Source organism: Lissotriton helveticus, chromosome 6 (genome assembly GCF_964261635.1).
Source record: "Lissotriton helveticus chromosome 6, aLisHel1.1, whole genome shotgun sequence".
Classification (NCBI taxonomy): Eukaryota; Metazoa; Chordata; class Amphibia; order Caudata; family Salamandridae; genus Lissotriton; species Lissotriton helveticus.
Window position 1 is genome coordinate 1,163,382,212 of NC_136067.1, and position 24,531 is coordinate 1,163,406,742.

General features: G+C 47.9%; 1 protein-coding gene across 2 annotated transcripts in view; it reads right to left on the reverse strand.

The window, feature by feature from the left end:
• The window catches only part of ABCB10 (ATP binding cassette subfamily B member 10), an 878,274-nt gene that overhangs the window by 559,415 nt on the left and 294,328 nt on the right, over positions 1-24,531 (reverse strand). The window lies entirely within an intron of this gene.

Consider the following 24,531-nt stretch of genomic DNA (forward strand, 5'->3'; position numbering starts at 1 on the left):
CAACTAGACCTTGAAGGGCATGATTAAGGGTCTAACAGAACCCGTGAGGCTTATGTGGGACTCCTCTTGCCATGCCTTCTCTTTGCATACAGGGAGGTGCCCCAGAAGTCTCTTGGGTTCAGTCCCTTTGAGCTCCTATATGGCCACCCTGTTCGAGTACCTCTGAGTTTGGTGAAGGAAGGCTAGGAGGCAGCTCAAAGGAAAACTCCCCATGATGTGTTTAGTTACATGCTGGCCTTCAGAAACCAAACTGCCAGTCTCAGGAAACTCGCTCAGGTGAACCTGGAAGCAATCCAGGAAGAAATGGTTTGACCAGAATGACACTTTGGTCGAATTTCAACTTGGGCTAAAAGTGTGGGTCATGGCCCCAGTGGAACCTTGTGCCTTGCAGGACAAGTGGACTGGGCCTTTTGAGGTGGTGGAGAGCAAAAGTGATGTCACCTACCTGCTGAATTTGCAGACTCTTGGGAACCCCTTGAGGGTCCTCCAGTTGAACTGCCTCAAGCCACTTTGAGAGGTCCGAAGTGAGCATGCTCTTGGTGATAGATGATGGGGTGGAAGAGGAGAGTGAGCCTCTCCCTGACCTCCTGTCTACCAAGGAGCACGACGGGTCAGTGGAAGGTGTGATAGTCTCCCCTACACGGACCCCAGAGCAGCAGGGGGACTGTCGCCAGTTGTTGGGACAGTTCGCCCCACTCTGACCCCAGCTGTTACTCACTGGTGTACCCATGACAGACTCTGGTGACAGCCCTCCTGTAAAACACAAGATTTACAGGTTGACTAACCGGGTCAGGGACAGCATCAAGGAGGAGGTCTCGGGCGTTAGGGGTGAATGGGCCCTCCGACAGTCCTAGGGCCAGCCCAGTGGTCTTGGTCCCAAAGGCTGCTGCACCTGGTGCCACTCCAAAACTGCGGTTCTATGTGAACTACCGTGGGCTCAATGCCGTCACCAGGACTGACGCGCACCCCATACCCAGAGCTGATGATGCCGGGTGATGCCCTTTGGGTTGAAGAATGCCCCTGCCACCTTTCCGAGGTTGGTCAACCAGGTGTTGGCTGGACTAGAGATTTTCAGTGCCACCTATCTGGATGACATTCCAGTGTTCAGTTCCAGCTGGGAGGAACACTTGCAGCACCTCAGGGAAGTGTTGAGGGCTCTGCAGAAGGCAGGCCTCAGGATCAAGGCCAGTAAGTGCCAGATCGGGCAGGGCTCTGTGGTGTACTTGGGACACCAGGGAGGAAACGTACAAATGGCACCACTACAGCCCAAGATTGACATCATTCTGGCTTGTTAGCCCCCCAAGACCCAGACTGAGGTGAAAGCCTTCTTAGGTCTCATTGTGTACTACAGGAAGTTTGTTAGGGGCTACGGCACCCTTGTTGTCCCCTTAACAGAGCTGACTTCCAGGAAGCAGCCCAAGAAGGTGATCTGGACTGATTCCTGCCGGAAAGCTTTTGATGCCCTGAATGTAGCCGTGTGCACCGCGCCCATGCTCAAGGCACCCAACTTCTCCAAGGAATTTGTTGTGCAGACTGACGCTTCAGAGCATGATGTGGGAGCGGTGCTCTCACAACTGAACAAAGAGGGCCTAGAGCAGCCTGTAGTCTTCCTTAGCAGGAGACTACTTCCCAGGGGATGGAGTGCCATAGAAAGGGAAGCATTTGCTGTGGTCTGGTCGCTGTAGAAGCTAAGACCATACCTGTTTGGGACTCACTTCCGAGTTCAGACAGACCACAGGCCCCTCAGATGGTTGATGCAAATGAGGGGTGAGAACCCAAAACTCTTGAGGTGGTCCATCTATGTACAGGGAATCGATTTTCCGGTGGAACACCGCCCTGGCACAGAACACGCCAAAGCAGATGGTCTGTCTGGTTCTTCCACCTTAGTGAAGAGAACTCCAAGGAGGTTGGGTAGTTCTCCCTACTTTCAGCTGGAGGGGACATGTGTTAGACTTGACATCTTTTCGCGTGTTTCCCCTGTCTTTTTGCTTTCTGACCTCCTGGTTTTGGCTCTGTTTTCGCTGGTTTAGTTTCTCTGCGCACTTTCTCACTACTGCTCAGTGTTAAAGTGCAAGTGCTCCTGTTGTAAATTGTGTTATGGATTGGTGTTTCCATGATTGGCACATTGGATTTACTGGTAAGTCCCAAGTAAAGTGCAGTGAGTATGCTAGGGCCTGTAAATCCAAAGCTACTGGTGGGCTCGCAGCACGTGTTGTGCCACCCACCGAAGAAGCCGGTAAAAAGGTATGTCAGACCTGCCACCGCAGGGTCTGCGCACAGTCTGTAACTGCCATGTCGACCTGGAAGGTGCACCCACTTGCCAGGCCTAAACCTTCTCTTTTCTACATGTTAGTTACCCCTAAGGTAGGCCCAAGGTACCCCTGTGGACAGGGTGCAGTGTATGTGAACGGTAGGACATGCCCTGATGTGTATGGAATGTCCAGATAGTGAAATACTGCCAATTCCGTTGTTCACTATTGCAAGGCTACCTGCTCCCATAGGACTTAATGGGGAGTTTGTTTATAACAGCTTAAAAACATAACTGGCCCTGGGAACTAGGTAGAAAATTTTAGTATGCCTGAGGTACACGTTTCTTACCTTCAGTAACGATGTATCTAGTAGAGACGTTGTCTAACCACAGATTCCTAAACTTAGACTATCCCCAGGCGTCAGACTGGATCCTGAAATCTTTTGCAGCAGCATCTCTGCGCGCCGGGGGATGGCACCACACGACCCCGCCCTGACGTCATCCATGTATGTGACGTTAGCGAGGTCATCTAAGTCCCTCCTGGCGCGCTGACGTCAGTTTTCTTCAGAGAAACTTTTCCGCGGCACAACGCAGAGCCTCCAACAAAAAACTGTGAAAGTATTGGAACAGTGTGCGAGGGAAGAAAAGTCAGTGAACAAGAAGGAGGATGGTGGAGACACCATCATAAAAGACAGAATTAGACACTGCCTACATATAAGTGAAAAGCTGTGAGAAAAAGCCCGCAAGCTAAGCGAAGACCCTTTCCCGAGTGCAACAAGGGAAGAACATCTCAACAGACCGAAATAGACTGATATTGCCATGTAGAACGGAGCACAGAAGAACAACAGTGCATTGTAGGAAGGATAAAAAGACTGGCCCATTCCCTATAATAACGGAGGTTGAAACAGAGCACAACCGACCTCCAAAGAGGACGGCCAAGAGGAGACCAGGACCCAGAGTCAATAGAGAAGATGGAAAAAAGGGAAGATAACTGGAAAGGAAAATGAATCTCCTTGTGCCGTATTACAGGAAAGAAGCCCCTCAGCAGAGGTTAACTGTATATGGAAACACTGAGAGGGGAGTCACAAACTGAACTCCTGTGAGAGCTAACCAAATGGCAACTTAAGAGGCCAGCGGAGAACACCACTCGGCAATGTTCTTGCAGAACGGGGAGGCTAGGTGAGCGTTAAGGAATCTGCAGCTAGACAACGTCTCTACCAGATACATCTTTACCGAAGGTAAGTAACTCGTACATCTGATAGACATTTAGCCTCAAATTCCTTAACTTAGAATGGATACCACAGCCATACCCCAAAGTGGAGGTGGGTCTGCGACAGAACAACAGAAAGCGCCAAGCATTCGATACGGCAACAGTTGACGGATAAAGGGGGGAAAGCTGTGGTGGAACAGCCAGACAGCAACCCAAGCAGCTCGAAAGAGCAGAAATAATGGGAAAGTAGATATCCCAAAAACGCCAGAAAGGCACTACACCATACCCGTATAAAAATAACAGGTAGGCCCTAGGGGCCAGGTTTTATTAGCAGTGACCTTTTGACATGCCCGAAAGATTCCTTGATTTTCAGACGCGGCCGGCCCTATTGGGTTGTAGGCGGAACGCTGTGTATAAGGTTAGGAAGTATCCACGATTCTCATGTTATTCTACTGCTTTTCCTCTCTGCCGGCCCCTGTGGGGTTGTAGGCTTATCGCCGTGTATAGGTCACCCTTTTTTGAGTACTCCCAACCTAGGGGGTGAAATAAAAACAGACTTCAAATAAAAAAAATAACAGGTAGAACGGCATGAGCCCTATACCAGAGCAAAGAGAGAGAGAGAGGGGGGGAGAAAGATCACTCTCCGCTTAATGGCGCACGATGAGTACTCCAACCCAAGCTCGAAAGGAACTTGAAGAGATGCAACCAGAGCCTAACAGACTAGCCTTTGGAAGGAAGCTGAAGGAGCCGTTGTCAAGAGCCCAAAGGCAAGAGCTAGAACCTGAGTAATGCGTTGGGAATAGCAGATGGGACAAGATACACCCCAAGTGCACACCCCATCCCAAAAAGGGTAATTAGGGGCAATTAGCATCAATTCTAAACCCGCTGAAGCAGGTAGAAATATTTTGCAGGCAAACAGCCATAGAGACCTCAAAGTGGCTTACACAAGAGCATAAGAGTGCCCAACCGGGCAGTATGAAGCCATAGTGAGAAACAACCCCAATATAGACTTGCAGGCAGTAGTCAAGGACCACTACCGTCAGAAGAGCCGTCCCGCAGGCATAGCTTTAACAATAGTAGGTGATCATTTGGAAAAAAAGGCATATCCGAAGGAAGTGGCCAAAAACACCAAGTTAACGAATGATGGGAAGAGTTTCAGAATCCGAGACCAACCCTCCAGAAAAGACAAGTACAGCGTTAAAGACCAAAAAGGGAGCATATGTAAAATTGGGACGTCACCCCAGTAAGCGGAAGGAAGGAGGAACCTATGGGTACCTTGCAACAAATCAGAAAAGCTCCCCCACACATGGAGATATTGGTCCAGACCTCGCAACCTCGAAAAGAGGTGGCAAAGTAGGAAGAGGAATACCAAGGCAACCGGCATGTATACATAAATGTATAAACATATAATTATGTAGAGACCGAACTAGCTAGGAGCAGGAACATGTCCATACCGGATCATACCTAGCACAGTAAGGGCAGGTAGGAGCCGTTTTTGAAGAGGAGACCATGAAACCTTCCATAGCATACAAGTACCCCACATGAAGTATGCATACCCCAAACAACGGGGAACACCTCTTAGGGCAATAAGCCAAGCCAAAAGAGCGCAGTAACAAACCAAACCCGTGAATTCGAGTTCCGAGCCGTATGACATTACCAAGCTGAGCCACCGGCTCAATACCACAGTCAGAAGACACAACAACTTGTGGAACACGGCCACAGCAGGCCAACAGGCAGATCAAAGCAAAATGCACCCAAGGGATGCCAATAAAAGGGTAATTACCTTTGACCACAGAAAAAGAAGATGTAAGGCTCACTGCCCATGATAAACACAGAGCGCATCTAAAGCATGCTAAATTAAAAGTACCTCCACGGAAGACAGGCCTAACACGGCCTAAATGGGAGGACGAAAGCCCGCAAGGAGCCGGTGAACCGCTGATTCGGCGTGAGCATCAAACAGCTAAACGCCACCAAAGGGTAAGTCAACCAGTCGCTCCCGGATATTTTCAGGGAAGACGCTATCTCGCAACCAAGCGTGACGCCTTAAGGCAACAGAACCCGCCATAGCTCGGCCCAAAGAATCCGCAGTATCTAAGGCTGAGCGGATTGTGAATTCGGCAAGGCCGCACCATCCCAGAGGAGGTGAAGGATATCAACGCGAGCACCCTCAGAGGTGGCAGAATGCAAACACTCTGCAGAGTCCCATAGGGCATAGGTAGCCCGAGCCAAAACACACACTGTATTTAAGGACCGTAGGGCTGCACTAGTGGATGCAAAGATGTTCCTACCCCATGATTCAAGCCATCTGAACTCCAGAGAGGGAGGAAGCATTAGAGGGGGCAGGGAAGGAAAGGCAGTCTGCAACACAAACCCCTGCGCATCAGGGTGCACGAAAAAACAAACAGGATCATGTGGAGCTGGACGGTGGCGGTGCAAAACTGAACGAGCCACCAGGTCACCTGAAGCAGGCTGGACCCAGGTACCCAAAAGGGCATCATAAATGGAAGCCTCAAAGGGCAGAAGCTGCACCCATTACCAGACCCACGGTGAAGGACCTCAAGCAGGGGTCCACAGAGAAGGGGGCAGAAGGGGATTGCATGTTTAAAATGTGAGTGGCCAGTGAGACCACTCTCAAAAGAAGCCACACCAGCCTCGGTAGCCCTCCGCAGAGGGGACAAAAGCTCATCAGTGGGGGAGGGTTGTAAGCTGACTCTCCCAAGACACTGAGGGTGCGACCAATGCCCCACGGAAGGGACCCAATTGAAAAATGACGATCCTGATGGGGTTCCTGGGGAGGGGAAGAGCCTGCAGGATCTGGGAGCTCCTGAGGAGGCTCCACAAACTCCAAGGGGGGCACTGGCATCAATACCTCCGGCTACGCCGGGCACGAGGGCGGCGTCAAACTCTCTCCAGAGGCCTCAAGAGAAGAGTCCACAACCTGGCGTCGACATGCGCCAAAATGACGCGTGCCGGCACCTATCGTGCCTCGTCAGTCGCTGATTCAGCTGCATCTTGCGTCGAGTCGGTGCCATCTGGGGCCGAAACTATGAAAACCCCCCTTCCGAAGAAGGAGAAGGCGCCGGAGCTGGCGAGGCAAGCTTTCGGCGCTGACTCCGCCTCATCCATGACAGGTTCCAACTCCAGAGAAAGAAGCGGAGGCGAATCGGGGAGGCGAGCAGGCGCCGACCCCGGCTCGGGACAGGCGACCGCCTGCCCAGAAGCCTGGGGTGTGCTCAAGGCAGGGCAATGAGCACTGGCAACCACCTGCGACGCCACAGGGAGCCGGGCGGGGCTATGCGGCGCGGCAGAGGTGCCGTGGGTTGTAGAGGGGGAACCACGCGTGCCGTGCCCTAACAAAACCACATCTCCGACCTTCCTGGAGGGCAAAGGCTCAATTGGCTTAGGGGGTGAACATACAGGTGAGTCAGTCGGAGATCCCACAAGAAGCGGAGGTCCCGAGGCCGCCCCAGGAACGGGAGAGGACCCAAGGGAGGCCTGCAGAGCTGCGGCATATGCCTAAATTCGGGCTCGAGTTGCCCCCACACCCGGAAAGGGCAGATAGAGGGGAGCGACTGTCAGGAGCGCATGTCCGGAATGTTTCGGGAACCAGTACCCCGGACAACGGAAGAAGGGGATGTCGAAGACCTCGGCGACAAGCGTTTCGACTTACCAAGTGGCGAACGACGGCCCTGGACCCCAGAGGGCGATCAATGGCGGAACCGGACAGTAGAGGGACCTGCCGACGATGAAGAGGCCGGGGGATGAGACGACTCCGACCGGGACAGCCGTGCCGAGAGAAGCTTCATATGGCGCTCCCGCCAAGACTTTGGCTTCAGGTGTTGGCAGGCTTCACAGTCCGTGGAGTTAAGGTGCTCGCCCAGACACCACATACAAGTAAGATGCGGGTCCGTCTAGGACATCTGCCGTGGACAGGAATTGCAAGTTTTAAAGCCCGAAGGCATTGCACACTGTTCCTGGCGCGAAGTATCGAAAAGGAGGCCTGAAAACAGGCCCGAGGAACCGCTTACTCCGGATCCGTGTTACCGACGTCAGCGCGCCGGGAGGGACTTATATGACCTCGCTGACGTCACGTACGTGGACGTCAGGGCGGGGTCATTTGGCGCCATCCCCGGGCGTGCAGAGGTGCTGCTGCAAAAAATTTACAGATCCAGTCTGACGCCTGGGGATATTCCAAGTTAAGGAATCTGCAGCTAGATGTCTCTATCAGATCTCAGAATCTAAAGATGCGTCTTTTAATGAAGGAGTTTTTTACATTCTGTGTTTGAACATATTACTTATTATGTGTTGGCCTGCAGTGGCTGATTCTGTCTTGGGCAGTAAAAGGACTGGACTTTCTGCAATCTATATTTGTGAGTTTCTCCAAAGGTGTGAGGTAGAGCTTGCTCCCTGTGATCAAGAAGTTTCAGGAATAGAAAAGACTTGAAGTTCTTTCGCCCTCAGCACTGGGGAAAGTGTGTTTTGTGCTGCAACAGAAGAAAAAGCAACCTGACGTCGTCTACGATGCAGCTGCCGACTCCGTGTCTTGAAGGCACCGAAGAGCACACCGCAGCACCGTGACACTGGAATTACCGACGATGCCTGCTGACGCCGCCAACAAGCCGCTGCTTGCACAGCGGCCTGTGGGCAACTGCACTCCCAATCGCCTTGCTTCATGGCGCCGCCTTGGTCTCCCCGATGCCGCCGCGCCACACCGATATCGACGGCGCTGCTTGTACCATGGTTTGAGGGCACCGCTCGTAAAATTACACAACGCACTGCCCTCATCCCGCACCGCAGCCTTGGCCAGCCGGTGCCATTGACTCCCTTTCATCAGCCGACGACAGCGCTTCAGCAACAACGCCGCTGCCTGCACCGTGACCTGATAGCACCGCGACGAGCTTCGCATCACTTCGCACCGCGACCCTGGTCTCACAGACAGCCCCATCTGATGCCGCCACTAAGACGCTGCTCGCATGGCGACCTGAGGGCATCGCACGCCGCACCACTGCACTTTGCACCACAACACCCGACGCCTACGGATGGCAGCGCTCCTGACTTCCACCGCGAGGAGTTTGACCTGCAACGTGTGCGACTTCGAGAGCCCGACGACTGCTGCACCGACCTCCAAAACCAACGCCTGCTGATGCCGTAATTTTGGAAGCTCAACGAGAGGTCGCCAATGTCCTGCATTTCTAAAGGTACTGTTTGCGGGTCTTACCGACACCATAGCTGGCCTGCGCTACCGTGGTCAGCCAGATCTGTAAGGATTTGTTTGTTCACGTTGCTGTCATAGCCTCAGAGGGAGCGATTGACTTCAAGGAACTGTTTTTCACGGTTATTGTGATAACTGAAGATTTCCAAGTACTGTATTGTGGATTTGTAACCTTTTTAGTTTTGTCTTAAGTATATAAAGATATTGAATATTTTTCTAAACTGATCTGGTGTCCGTTTGTAGTGTTTACACTGTAATACTGTAGGTTATGTGCAAATGCTTACACACTGCCTCTAAGATAAGCCTGAATGCTAGTGCAAAGCTACCAAGGAGGTGAGCAGGGGTTATTTTAGGAGTGTAACTCCCTTATCCTGACTAGAAAGAAGGGTCCCTATTTGGACAACTTACCTACCTCTACCAACTAGAGACTGCCATTTCTAACACAGACGTACCCACTAACAGAGGCGCTGGCTCAGACTCCACCAGTGGCACTGATGCTATAATGGCTGAAGTGTGAGCTGGGTTTTGATTCATCGATGCACGCTTCAATATCCTCACCAGCCGCCTCAATAGTACGGGTGAACGCCTAGATAGGCAAAACACTAGACTTGAAGGGCCGAAGAACACATCTCAGGCTTGGAAGATGGTGCTGAGACCATGGTGAAGCACCTGGAGCATATGCTGAAGATGGGGGCGATCAAAATCGAAGACCTGGAGGCACGGTCCCACAGAAACATTTGTATAACGGGTATTGCAGAAATCACCAATATGTGGTACCCAGACACATTCCTCGAACAACTACTCACAACACTTTTCAACCACAGAGGTTTCCCATCCACCTTTGTGGTTTAACATGTGCATAGGTCGCTGTACCAGACACCACCGGCTGGTGCCCCACCACACCCGATCAACACACGCCTCAATTACAGAGATAGGGACACAGTGCTCAGACTGGCACGCAAACGTGGCCTGCTACAATACAAAGGCTCTGCTGTCTCTCTGTACCCCGACCGCACCATGGCCGTCCAGGATGCACGCCACTAGTACTCAGACGCGAAAAAAATGTGAGCAAACTCAGCCTCAAATATGCCATGTTGTACTCTGCACAGCTACAAATCGATGTTAACAGAAAACCGCATTTGTTCGATACACCTGCGGACTTGGTGGCCTTCTGCAAATAGTACTCAGCTAATAATGCCTACTCACGATGCACTATGCCTGAGCGCTTCTCTTCACTGTGTTCCTTAACACAACATTTATCTAACTGATGCCTGTAGTTCCTTTGCCCTCCTTGATCATCAGGGATCGGCCCATTGAGGACAACCCCCCTTGTTGTCTCTGCTCCCGCTGTGCTCCTCTGGTGCATCTCTGTAGCTTTTGTGTACTTTATTATTACAACTGCAATCCCGTTTATTGCCTTTCTTTCAGGTATCAGTGTTCATGTGGTCAATGCCGACCATTGTTTTGCCTGCCCCCAGAGGTGTATACCACAATGTTGTTTCAGGAGAATTATGTTTTGTTTTCGATATACTAGGGATTTGCTAAATGTACTTTCGTCTGGTGTGGGTAGGGGGGTATTTTGTTTTGGATGTTCTTTGTTTTGTTTGTATTTTATTGGTCATTGGGCACCTATTGCATCTATTAAAGGCATGGCACAATTCCCCATTCCTAATTTCCTTAGACCTTAGATAACATCTAGTGAAAGCCAGGATAAACTGGCAGACATCACCTTCCGTACATGGAATATTTATGGACTTAACAACCAGCGTAAGGGGAATCTAGTTCTTTCACACCTTTACTGCCCCAGGGTCAAAATAGTCTTCCTCCAAGAAACCAATTTCCAATCCTCTGGACTCTCACACACTTGCTTCCACATGGGGGACGCACCGTTATTTCTCCTGCTACAGTTCCTACTCGGTATGGACCCTTATCCATAAAAGCGTCCCTTTCTCCCTTACCACCAGCTTTCATAGACCAAGATGGCCACTTTGTCTGACTGGCCGACATATTGGCAGAAAAGTGACCCATATTGGTGAACGTCTATGGCCCCTAACATAGACCCACCCGACCTCTACAGAAATGTTTACTCACTCCTGGGACAGGTGAAGGCAGACATTATGCTTTTGGGCAGGGACTTCAACATGGTGCAGGATCCTCAGGAGGATACCATTGGCACACAACCAATTGGTAAACTACAGGCAGGGGGGTTACTCCATGACATCACTGGCACCCGCATACTCCACAACTTTTGGGGCGCACAACACCCCACTATCCCTGACTTCACATTCTACTCTTCACACAACAACGTTTGGACGAGGCTTGACTATTTGCTTCTCATTGTTAATGTCATGAAGTGGACGACAGATGCATCGCATTTACAGCGTACACTGTCTGATCACTGCCCTTTTTGCTTAGTGTTACAGATTCCCTATTGTGGCTGCTTGGAGCGCTCTGGGCGATTCCTTGGTGAGGCACTACATAGCAGTCTTCTGAACTGAGGTCTGGAACTCAGTTGTTGAGTATTTCACTCTTAATGTTGGCATGGTCCCGACCCAGCCCACCCCTTGGAAGGTCTTTAAGGTTTATATCCGCTGTATATGCATCTTCAAGCATGCCGGCATACCACGCTACATATGCTCTCGACTGTCCCAGGTCGAACCTGAGCTAGAGTATAGGCTGTGTGGATTCCAGATCCGACTGCTCTCTGCAACTCCGATGCTCAGTCCTCATGTCTAAATTCGGGACGTGGCCGACAGGGAGATAGCATACATGGGTGGACATGCCACAGCCGGGCAATAGGTCAAGGGAGAGCGCCCTGGACGCACCCTGGCGTGGCTGCTTCGCCCCAACCACCTTAATGGATACATCACCCAACTGCGGACCCTCACTGGCGGGAACTTGTCCGATATCACTGGCATAATGGCTGAGCTACTGCACTATTATGGTAAATTCTATTCCTCCCGCCTCACTGGTGACTGATGGGATTGCGAATTATTTGGCCGATATGGTTTAGCTCTCCGGTGGCCAACAGAGCTTCCTCAGAGAACCGAATACTTGTGAGGAAATCATGCAGGCTATAGACTCTCTCAATGTGTACAAGGCCCTATGCCAAGACAGCACCACTAGAGCATTCTACAAGGCCTACAAGCACCTGCTGGTGCCTCATCTCCTTGCCATGTATACAAAGTCCCTTGAGGCGGGTCTCTAACTGTCTACATTACAGTAAGTAGTGCTTACACTCCTACTAAAACCGGGCAACGATAACCAACTTCGATAATAAGATTTTAGCAAAGGACCTAGCCACCTGACTTTCCTTAATGATGGACAAGATTATTTCTCCTGTTCAATCAGGCATCATTCCCCAAAGGTCCAAGTCCCTTACTTTACGGACAATATGCGCCATACTGAACAGTCTCCCTGACGGTTTCCGCAATAGTAGTATTACTGGATGGCGGAAAGGCCTTTGACTCCTTGGGGTGGTCCTTCCTGAGGGCAACGCTGGCTAAACTGGGCCTTTCACACAACTTCATATCCCTGATCATACTGCTCTACTCTGGCCCAGTAGGTCGTCTATGGGTTAACAGTTAACTCACAGGTCCCCCCTCTATAGTTAGGGGGACCAAGCAAGGCTGTCCCCTCTCCTCTTTATCATTACAATGGCCCCCTAGTCCACCATCTCCATGAGCAGCACATGCAACATGGACCACAACTCATTCATGGCCCCCTCCTGCTCTCTAAGTATGCATACTGCTCTTCTTTAGTCACCCTTCTGATAATCTCCCACCGTTGATTTGCGAAATCCTTAGGTTTGGGGTCGTCTCTGGCCTCCATTCAATTGGGCAAAATTTAAGCTATTCCAGCTGACTGCACCCAGCTAGAGGCCATCGAATATCCCCCTAACATAGTGCACTGACTCTACAAAGTATTTGAGTATACACATCCACAAGGAAAAAGACCTCCGACTTGGCTGTCGATTAACTCTCCGTCCAGGTGGAATGCTGGATTAAACTCCCGCTCTCCATAGCTGGCCAAGTGGCAATTATCAAAATGGTCTTCCTCCCTTGATTTCCCTATCTCTTCCTTAATATCCCACTGCCCCATGATGCAGCATTTCTTCACCACATTACGTGGTCTTCTCCTACCACTTTTATGGACTGGCCACCAACCCCATATCCGTTGAGATACGCGGACCCTCCCCTATGAGCAGGGTGGCTTTGGGGTTCCCAATCCCAAGCTCTATTACCGGGCCGCACAATGCCAGTATACGAATCGTTGGTATTGCCAAGACACATGGGCCCCCTATCTTAAGCTGGAGGGAGACTATGTCGGCGACCTACCTCTTTCTTCCATACTCCAGAGAGGTATTCCTCTGGATCGTTCCAACATACAAACACTATCTCAATCAATCAATCAAGCCATTTGTATAGCGCACTACTCACCCGGAAGGGTCTCAAGGCGCTCGGGGGAGGGGGTTCGCTACTGCTCGAACATCCAGGTCTTGAGTTGTCTCCTGAAGGCGAGGTGGTCCTGGGTCAGCCGAAGGTGGATGGACAGGGAGTTCCATGTCTTGGCTGCCAGGTGGGAGAAGGATCTGCCTCCGGCGGTGGCTTTTCGGATGCGTGGTACGGCGGCGAGGGCGAGGCTGGTTGACCGTAGCTGGCGGGTGGGTGTGTAGAAGGTCAGGCGGTCGTTGAGGTACTTGGGGCCCAGGTCGTGGAGAGACTTGTGTGCGTGGGTGAGGAGCCTGAACGTGATCCTCTTGTTGACGGGGAGCCAGTGCAGGTCCCTCAGGTGGCTGGAGATGTGGCTGCGTCGGGGGATGTCCAGGATGAGTCGGGCGGAGGCGTTCTGGATGCGTTGGAGTCTTTTCTGTAGCTTGGCTGTGGTTCCGGTGTAGAGGGTGTTTCCGTAGTCCAGACGGCTGGTGACGAGGGCCTGGGTGACCGTCTTCCTGGTTTCTATCGGGAACCAACGGAAGATCTTGCAAAGCATGCGAAGGGTGTGAACGCATGATGAGGAGACGGCGTTGACTTGTCTGGTCATCGAGAGGGAGGAGTCCAGGATGAAGCCCAGGTTGCGTGCGTGGTCTGTTTGCTTGGGAGCGGTGCCCAGGGTTGGGGGCCACCAGGAGTCGTCCCACGCGGAGGGCGATGGTCCTAGGATGAGGACTTCCGTCTTGTCTGAGTTTGAGTCTCTAGTTCAATCAGGAATGAAACACCGCAAGTTATTCCTCACTTTCTGTCGAGACTTATTATATGGGAATTCCAACATGACTCTGTTAATGTTTTCACTTTTAATCCTACTTCGAGGGTTCAAATACCTAGAGAACGTCAGGTGATGATGACTATCGAAATTTGCCATCCTTATTGCAAATTAACATATATAAAGAAATGCCAGACATTTGTGACTATTGAAAATGCTCCCAGCAAGGACTCATTATACCTCCCTAGTTGTTCTACTTATTTCTGTCCACATATGCAAAAAAGTGATTTACATTTATTTGCTTATCTCTCTGAAATTAGAGTATATTTTCAGTGCTATATTGTACCGTTTTTCATTCAAAATGTGGATGTTTGTGTGTGTTCTTTCTATTTCTTTTTCCTTTATTGTAGGAATCAAGTAATAGTTCAGTCAAGTGTTTGAAAATTCTCACACTTTTGAAAACTACATAAATGGTGTAAGTACTTACCTGTTATGTCCTGACGAATGCTCTACAGACCCGGTGGGGCCATAAGAGCAGAAACATGTTGACCGTTCCTTTTAAGATATGAGGTGATCTAGTAACTTGATTTACCATAATATCAAAATCCATTTTAATAACATTACCTTTCCTTTTTATATTAAAGCTTCGTTTGGAGAGGCATTGTTTTTGAAACAGATATTTTCTTGTTTTTTCTTGCACAATCCCTCTGGGGGTGTCCTTTATTCTCTAGACACTGCTACCCAGACCAGAGGTTGCCTCAGGATGAGGCTGGCATGTAGCACAAAATTGGACACCCGATGACTATGCCATGACGCTGATAGTGGGCGGATAACAGATATACACCGCAATTAATATCATAGCGTTTATGAGGGTGCTCAATTATAACCAATGGTTATGAAGCTACAAGTGTCCATTCTCCTTTTTGATTAATCTGACACTTCTTTATCAGACCCGATCTCATGCAAATGCTGTTGTAAATTCCTTCTGGAGTGTGTTGCTTTTCTGAATGCTGTGATTTCACAGTATACCAGATCGTTTCCAAATTAAAGTGTTCTGTATTAAGTTTTCCTCCTTTTACTGGTTTTCTTTTTCTCCTTTCCTTCTTGCTTGTCTGCCTTCTTTCTTTCTTTCCTGCCTCCTTTTATTCATTTTTTCTTCTGTTCTTTCTCAAAGGCAAGAGGCATTAGGCATTAGCCATTGCCAGACTGACTGACCCAGCTTGCAGAAAATATTTTTTTTTAAAAGATTGACGAGAACACCGCATATTCCCAAACAGCCATGACAAAACAAATAAAGAATTGCCACAAGGCTGAAGGGCAATGCATACCTAATAGCTTTGCCAATGCTCGTTTTACATTGGGTTTTCTTGCTTTCACACCATGCACTTTTATTTTACATTGGGTTTTCTTTACAATGAATCAATTCATGACACTGCTTATATTTGCAACACACTAACCCTAGGAACTCCCAGGGGAGGGAACTAGAGGCGGGGGTGCTTGGAGCAAACTGGCCTGCAACCTATAATGAATACCCAAAAAGAAGCTGCTCTCGAGTAAAAAGTGACCGGAACTGAATGTGGCAAAAACTATTTTGTGAACGCTGGCATCTCATAAAAGATGAAGGACTGTCCCCACACACCACCAGGTGTCAAGCTTCATCATCGGCAGAACTCGCTCTCTAAAAACTAGGTTTGATAGAGAGCAGGCCTTCACCTGGAGACAGGGAGGCACTTTTAAAGCAAAGTGGGGGCACGTGAAATGTGACTAAAGATCTAAAAAACAGAATAATTGCCGAATTTACGTTTATTCAGAAAGGCAATTATATGGTATTAAAATAACAAATGGTGAAAGGAGGGGTATTATTACCCCATCACCGTAGTGGCTACATTTGTCGACAGGCTTCTGCCTATATGGTCCAAAGGATCCGCGGCATTCATCAGGACAAAATAATTAATCTGAGCTCCTTTCTTACCAAATGTATTCAGTATGAAGTTACCACTAGGAAGGCTGACCTGTGTCACTCTACCAACAGAGGATTTTCATAAAACCTGCAAACATAAGTTAAAAGAGAAAATTGCCATCAAAACGTTCGGTCATTTTAGAAGTAAAATTGCCATACATGCACAAATGAATACATATAGTGGTTATTTGTGTATAACATGTGTCACTGCAATCGTGAATACACATAATCTCACTGGAGAACACATGTGAGATAAACTCACAACCATAACCTATGGTGGTTTCTTACACACCCCATGGGAGGAGAGTGGAAGAGAGACCCCTCTAGTCAAACTCTGGAAGAAGGGAAATAGTAGCAGAAGATGAGTAGGCCTCCATCCCACACCTATTTCTTCCTCATGTTGACGAAGGGTGTCTCATTATTACACATTCATACTCTCATTCACGCTCTTACTACATCAAGGTGCGACTCTCGCCGTGATCCTGGATGTGCCTGCTCTTCCTCCCCAGAGTCGGATGAACCAGTAAACTGTTGAGCCTTAAATAGTGCCCTTAATTGGTAACACTCGTGGAATGTAATCCACATGTCCTCTTAATTAGGAGGACATCCGGTGTCTAACAAGTGCCCCTGTAAATTATTGGAAGCGTGCCTGACCCCAGCGTTAGCAATTTGAAAGAGGTGGGATGGCCGGATTCAAAGAATCAGCATCTGTGGTTCCAAAGTTGTATTTAATAAAGCTAAGTGCCCATGTTAGCGATGGTTCACGGATCAACTGAAACTGGACAAACTGGCTCTTCGACAAGCAGAGCGTCGTTGGAGGCGCAATTATGACCCTCTATTAAAAATTGCTTATGTTGATTTATTAAACCTCTATAAAAAATCCATTTTACAGGCAAAAACCTCCTACTTTTCGCAGAAAATTCTCAATTCCGCTTCTAAAACCAAAGATATTTTTTCAATTGTGGAGGAACTTTCTTTGCCAGACCGTGTCACTGCCCAACCTCAACCCACACAAGCTCTCTGTGATTCCCTTAACTCTTTCTTTATTGATAAAATCATCACTATTAAAAATAATATTCCCTTCCTTCCCTGTCTACCGCTTCTTTTCTACCCCCCGAATCCCTGTTGTCTTAATGCATTCCCTCCTACTTCCCTGACCGAGTTTATCTCTTTACTACATACGGTGGGCTCTGGTTCCCCTAACGACTGCTGTCCCCCTCAAATCCTGAAAGCCGCCTTTCTGGCATGTCCTGATCTCCCGTTGGCACTTCTTAACAGCTCGCTTGCCACAGGCTCTGTCCCTGATACTTTCAAACAGGCGGTTGTAGTTCCCATACTTAAAAAACCTGGTGCTGATCCTTCTGTTTTGAGCAACTATCGGCCGATCTCCCTTCTCCCCTATCTGGGGAAAATTTTAGAGACCTATGTTACCCGCTGCCTCAGCGCATTCATTGAGGGGTCTTCTTTTTTAGATGACCAGCAAGCCGGTTTTAGACCGGCTCACTCCACTGAAGCTGTCATCGTGGCCGTAATGGATGTACTGAGGCAAGGTGCCGATAAAAACTTGGCCCAGGCTCTTGTTTTATTAGATCTGTCGGCTGCCTTTGACACGGTCGATCATGCTATTTTGATCGACCGTGTCAACAACGCGGGCATCCAGGGCATGGCTTTAACCTGGATCAGGTCTTTTTTGCACCAACGCTCTTAATCAGTTCATCTGTCTACCTTCTCAGCCCCTTATTCTGCACTCTCCTCTGGTGTCCCTCAGGGTTCTGCCCTCTCACCTCTTTAATTTAACCTTTACATGCAACCTCTTATTGTTTCTCTCCGCCACACCCCGTCACTATTTTCAACTATGCGGATGATTTACAGTTGATTTTTCCTGTTGGTTCATCCCCTTCTTCCTGTGCCAATTTCCAATCCACCATGCTTGCCATCTCTGAGTGGATGCATTTTAGCCAGCTGAAGCTTAATCCCAACAAGACAGAGTTAGTACTAACAGGAGGGACAGCTAACCCCTGGAGCCCCAGTTTTTGGCCCTCCGCTCTTGGCCCTCCGCCCTGCCCTGTCAACTCGGTGAAGAGCCTCGGTGTAATTATATCTAGTGACTTATCTATGAGACCTCAAATCAATGCAGTTACATCCTCCTGCTTTTTCCATCCACGCAGGATCTGCAAAATCCGTAGGTTTCTTACGACTGAGGCTCTCATACTTGTCATCATGGCTCTTGTCACCTCCCATATTGACTATGCTAATTCCCTCTATGTTGGGATTCCTGCTTACCATCTTCATCGGCTTCAGCTGGTACAAAATCAGGCGGCGAGACTGGTCTTTCAACAGCCCAAATATCAACATGTATCGCTCCTGTTGAGGAAATTGCACTGGCTTCCAGTGGCCTCCCGTTGCATTTTTAAGTTGGGCTGTACTGTCTTTAAGGCCCTTCTTGCTCTTGCTCCGGCTTTCACTTCCTCCAGCCTCAAGCGTCACATTCCCTTAAGAAACCTCCGGTCTACTGCCCACAACCTCCTAATTGTCCCCAGGTACAAACGTAAAAAGCATGATGGCTCGTGCTTCTCGTTTCTTGCTCCTGCACTGTGGAACGCCCTTTCTATCTCACTTCGACTCTGTCCCAATTATTCTTGTTTTCGCAAACTACTTAAAACTCATCTTTTTCAATTAGCTTTTGAGTAATCATGCTGCTTGCCCCCCCATTATTGTTTATGAGCGCCATGAAACCGCTTGGTGACCGTGCGCGGTAAAAGTAATTTTAACATAACATAACATAACATGTTAGTGGCTCAACATCGATGGTTCCCGGTGTCAGGGAGAAGCTGCCTGACTCTGCCTGGGAGGCACGTCTGCATGCCGAGTCAGGCTGTTCAGCCCCTGTTTGCCTTTATAGTACCGCCCCTCTCTTGCATTCCAGACCGCAAATGCGGGGTGGTATAAAAATGCAAAGGAACAGAAATACTTTGTATGGGTCAAGCGATGGTGTGCAATCAGTGCTCAAACTCGCAGGTGCTCCCTAAATAAACTTTACATGGGTGCCATCAAATCACACATTTAAGCAAATATTTAAAAAGCCTGAGGGTAGGATTTTATGTGCAAGACGTTGTGAACTTTCGCACATCAGGGTAATCTGTGATGTGATAACAGATATATAGTATTTGCTTCATGGGGTGTGGAAGAGTACGGGCAGAATGAGGTGGAAAGGTCAAAGGACCTGTAGTGTTCATGCCTCTTCACGATTATTAATTATTTTTTAAATTGCTATTAATGGTTTGGGTAAAGGATGGAAAGGGCGTGACTATTTTTTAATACAGTGATGCACACACTAGACGCAGACAGGTTGGATATTGGCTGTGCGCCAAGGTCTACAGCAGAATTATTCTCATTGACGTATTAATTTCCAATCTGGAGCCATGTTATCTCATCATTCAGTCCTGTGTCCCATGTACATAGGCGATAGACCCACCGTTGCTCTCTCATGTGGAGAATCCTCTGGATATCAAGGCCTGTTGTTTTTATGACCTCAAGAACTACCCATTTTAGATCTATGTCCTTGTGATTGTGTTCCAAGCAAATCCTTGTCAACTTTGTATTTGTTTTTTTGCATCTAATGGTGCTCCTGTGTTAGTTGACGTGGACCTTGATTTTTCTGGTTGTCATGCCCACATACATAAGATTGCAGGGGCATGTGAGCAAATAAATAACATTCTCGCTGTTACAATTGATCCGTGAATTCTTTGTTTTTATATCCACCATTTTGGTTGTGCTGGTAAATGGGCATGCCACACATCCTCTGCATGGATAGTATCCAACTTGTCTTTGGTTGCCCCATATGTGGTTTGGTTCAGGTCCTTTGGAGGTGGTGCCTTAACGTGAACAAGTTCATCACAGATGCTCCTGTTACTTCCGGAGCTTGTTTCCGGTCAAGGGAGGACCTGGCCTGGCAGTTCGGTCTGGACTGTTCCCATGTGGCACAGGGTCACCAGTCCAAGGATGCTTGTTTCCGGTCCAGGGAGGACCTGGCCTGGCAGTTCGGTCTGGACTGTTCCCATGGAGCACAGGGTCAAGACTGATCCAAACTGGGGTGGCGTAGTGGGCAAAAGAATGATGGATTTAACACAGATCTTTTGACTGAGGGTGAATGTTTGCATGGTCAGCATTCCGTCCATCATTTGTTTGCTGTAACATCAGTTACGTTTAAAAGTAAATAATGTGTGTGTGTGTGTGTGGGGAGGAGGGCTGTTTTTTTTTTTGCCCCATTAAGGATATGCCAATGTTTGTGCACAATGTTTTGTACTTTACTCGATATTGGGGTGTATGTGGTGACGCATACTATTTCATTCATCTTCTTTTCTTGTTGTTCAAGTAGAGCATTTCGGTTATTGTTTTTACCTCTTTTCCTTGCTTTTCGTATCATCTTTCTGGGGTAGTGTCATTCAATCAACTTCTCCAGAGCCTCAGCCTGTTCTTCATAGGTTTCCAAACTAGAGCAATTCCTCCGGATCCTGAGGAATTGATCTATTGGCAAATTTTGTCGCAGTGATCTGGGGTGGAAGCTTTCAAAAAGCAGTAAGCTGTTTTTGTCTGTGCTCTTGTTGTGAACTTTAGTCTGGATCTCTTCCGTTGTCTTGCTTATAGCTAGGTCCAGAAAGACGGCTCCATCCTTGCTGACTGCATGTGTGAATTTTAGATGTTCATCTCTGGTATTGAGCCATCTCTACAAAGTCCTCTGCTTCTTCTTGGTAACCGCACCAAATGACAATGACGTTGTCTATATAACGCTGCCATACTTTCAATTGTGCTGCAAATGGGTTGTCTTGATGGAAGATGTGGTTCACTTCGAATTGGTTTACATAGAGGCACGCCATGCTTGGAGCAAAGGTGCTTCCCATGAAAGTACCTCTGATCTGATGGTATATTGTGTCTTCATATGCGAAGAAGTTTTCCATGAGAGCCAATTCTGCGCACCCCGTGATGAAATGTCTGGGTGTCATGAACTTCCAGTCTCTTTCCAGGAGAATGTGTTCTACCACGCTCAATGTGCGTCTCTGAGGTATGCTGGTGTATAATGCCTCGATGTCCATGGTAATGAAAAGATCTTCAGCTGGGTTGATCTCTAGGTCTCTAAGTAGGCAAAGGACATCTTTAGTGTCTCTTAGGTAGGATGTAGACGACTGGACGATAGGTCTCAAAAACCAATCGCAGAATTGTGAAAGAGGTTCAAGAACTGAACCTATTCCTACACTATAGGTCTTCTTGGTGGGGGCATTCTGTTTTTGTGGATTTTGGGGAGAGTATAGAATCTGGGGGTGCAGGGATTATCACCCACCAGAATCTCACCTCATATTTGGTTATCCAATCATTCATCAGGCCCTCATCCACCAAGGTTCTAAGTCTGTTCACAAGTCTTGGAGCAATGTCAATCTGGTGGATTTCATAGCGGTTTTCATCCGATAGCAATCTGATGCATTCTTCGTAATACATGTTTTTATCCATGTTAACGATTGTGCTGCCTTTGTCAGCTGGTTTGATGACAAGTGTAGTATTCTCTTTCAGGTCCATGAATGCCTTCCTCTCACCTTACTTCAAATTCTTAAAGCCTTTGATGTTCTGGGAATCGACTGTTTCAATTTCCTTCAGTACTGCCTGTTCAAATGCCAAGACCAGAGGCACTTCCATGGGAAGCACTTTTGCTCCGAGCATGGGGAATACAAAGTTGACAATGCATTGCTTGAAACACAATCACAAGGACACAGATCTGAAATGGGTAGTTCTTGAGGTCATAAAAACTACACACATTGATATCCAGAGGATCCTCCACACAAGAGAGCAACGTTGGGTCTATTGCCTATGTACATGGGACACAGGACTGAATGATGAGATACCATGGCTCCAGATTGGAAATGAATACAACCTCAATGAGAATAATTCTGCGGTAGACCTTGGCGCACAGCCAATATCCTACCTGCCTGCATCCAGTGTGGGCATCACTCTATTAAAAAATAGCCACGCCTTTTCCATCCTTTACCCAAACCATTAATAGCAACTTTAAAAATAATTAATAATCGTGAAGGAGCATGAACACAACAGGTCCTTTGACCTTTTCACCTCATTCTGCTCATACTCTTTCACACCTTCACTAAGCAAATACTACGTATCTATTATCACATCACAGATTACCATGATTTGCGAAAGTTCACAACGTCTTGCACATACAATCCATCCCGCAGGCTTTTGAATTATTTGCTTAAATGTGTGATTCGATGGCTCCCATGTAAAGTCTATATGGGGAGCACCTGCGAGTTTGAGCACTGATTGCACACCATCGCTTGAACCATACAAAGTATTTCTGTTCCTTTCAATTTTTAAACCACCCTGCATTTGCGGTCTTGAATGCAAGAGAGGGACGGTACATAAAGGCAAACAGGGGCTGAACAGCCTTATGCGGCACGAAGACGCGCTGCCTCCGGCAGTCAGGCAGCTTCCCTGTGACACCGGGAACCATCGATGTCAAGCTGCTAACAGGGGCACATAGCTTTATTAAATACAACTGTGGAACCACAGATACTAATTCTTTGAATCCGGAAATCTCGCCTCTTTCAATTTGCGGACGCTGGGGTCAGGCACGCTTCCAATAATTTACAGGGGCACTTGTTAGACACCGGATGTCCTAATTACGATGACACGTCAATTACATTCCCTGAGTGTTACCGATTAAGGAAACTATTTAAGGCTCAACTATTCACGAGTTCATTCCACTCCGGGGAGGATGAGCAGGCACATCCAGGATCACGGCGAGAGGCGCACCTTGATGTAATAAGAGAGTGAATGAGAGTATGAATGTGTAATAACGAGACACCCTTCATCCACATGAGTAAGAAATGGATGTCGGATGGAGGCTTACTCACCTTATGCTTCTATTTCCCTTCTTCCACAGTTTGACTACAGGGGTCTCTCCGCCACTCTCCTCCCATGGGGCGTGTAGGAAACCACCATAGGGTAAGGTTGTGAGTTTATCTTACATGTGTTCTCCAATGAGATTATGTGTATTCACAATTGCAGTGACACGTGTTGTACACATATAACCACTATATGTATTAATTTGTGCATGTATGGCAATTTTACTTCTAAAATGACCGAACGTATTGATGGCAATTTTCTCTTTTCATTTATGTTTGCAGGTTTTATGAAAATCTTCTGTTGGTAGAGTGACACAGGTCAGCCTACCTAGTGGTAACTTCATACTGAATAAATTTGGTAAGAAATGATCCCAAATAAATTATTTTGTCCTGATGAATGCAGCAGATCCTTTGGACCATATAGGCAGAAACCGGTCTGCAAATTTCGCAACTACTGTGATGGGGTAATAATTCCCCTCCTTTCACCGTATGGGTTCCGGAGTAGTGTGCTACTTAAAGAAAAAAAGCGCTTCAACACCACATCAGGGGTAGTCAACGCTATATAATGCAATCCTTTTTTCCCTCTTCTATCCCTCCGCTATCCTTCTGAATCCAAACAACTGACTAACATATCCACCGCTCAAATTACTTTCATATTTCACTATTCTAATTCAACACTAATCCTTTATGGGTTCCGGAGTAGCGTGCTACTCGCCGAAAAAGCGCATCGACGCCTCGTCAGGGGTAGTAGTAAGCTCGTCAGGGGTAGTAAGCGCTATATAAATGCAATTACAATACAACATAATTGCCTTTCGGAATAAATGTTAATTTGGCAATTATACTGGTTTTTAGATCTTAAGTCACATTTCACGGCCCCCCACTTAGCTTTAGAAGTGCCTCCATGTGTCTAGGTGAAGGCACGCTCTCTATCAAACCTAGTTTTAAGAAAGCGAGGCCTGCAGATGATGAAGCATGACACCTGGTGATGTTTGAGTACAGTCGTTCATCTTTTGTGAGATGCCAGAGTCCACAAAGTAGTTTTTGCCACATTCAGTTCTGGTCACTTTTTACTCGAGAGTAGCTTCTTTTTGTGTATTCACTGCTTATATTTGCACATCTTTCCAGCAATTTCAAAGTTTTGAATGTTTTACTGCTTATTTATCTTGCTTTCAGTCTATCTGCCCTCTCGATGGATCCTTTAATTACTTACCCTCACAACTGTACGCCCATCTACCTTGCTCCACTCTACACCACTCCACGCCCCTATACTTTACGCCATGCCACTCCATCCAATGCACTCTCCCACACTCCATTCCAATCTACAGCACACAGCTCAACGCCACGCTACGCCTTTCCATTCGACTATACGCCACTCTATTCCTTGCCACTCTACACCAATCCACTCTACACTGTGCCACTCCACCCCACGCCACCCTACATCGCTCCACTCTACACCACACCACTAACATTTAGCAATTCTGAACAGCAACCATGATGCTGTACAACATGGCCAAAAGACACATGGAAAGCAATAGCTCTAACATAGGCAAGACCTATTGGCTTTGCCAGTGCTTGTTAATTTACCAATCTAAAAACGGCGGATAGCCGAGTTGTTGTTTGCATGACTACTGTGCTAGTCATAGGTTGCAGTCTAAATAATGACTTGCTATTTTCTGAATAACGTTACCCTATGATTATCTGAAAATTATTACGAAAATATGGCTGTCAAAAATCTATGACCATGGAGAAGCTGTCTATTCACTGCAGAGCCCTAGGAGACCATCTTATGCA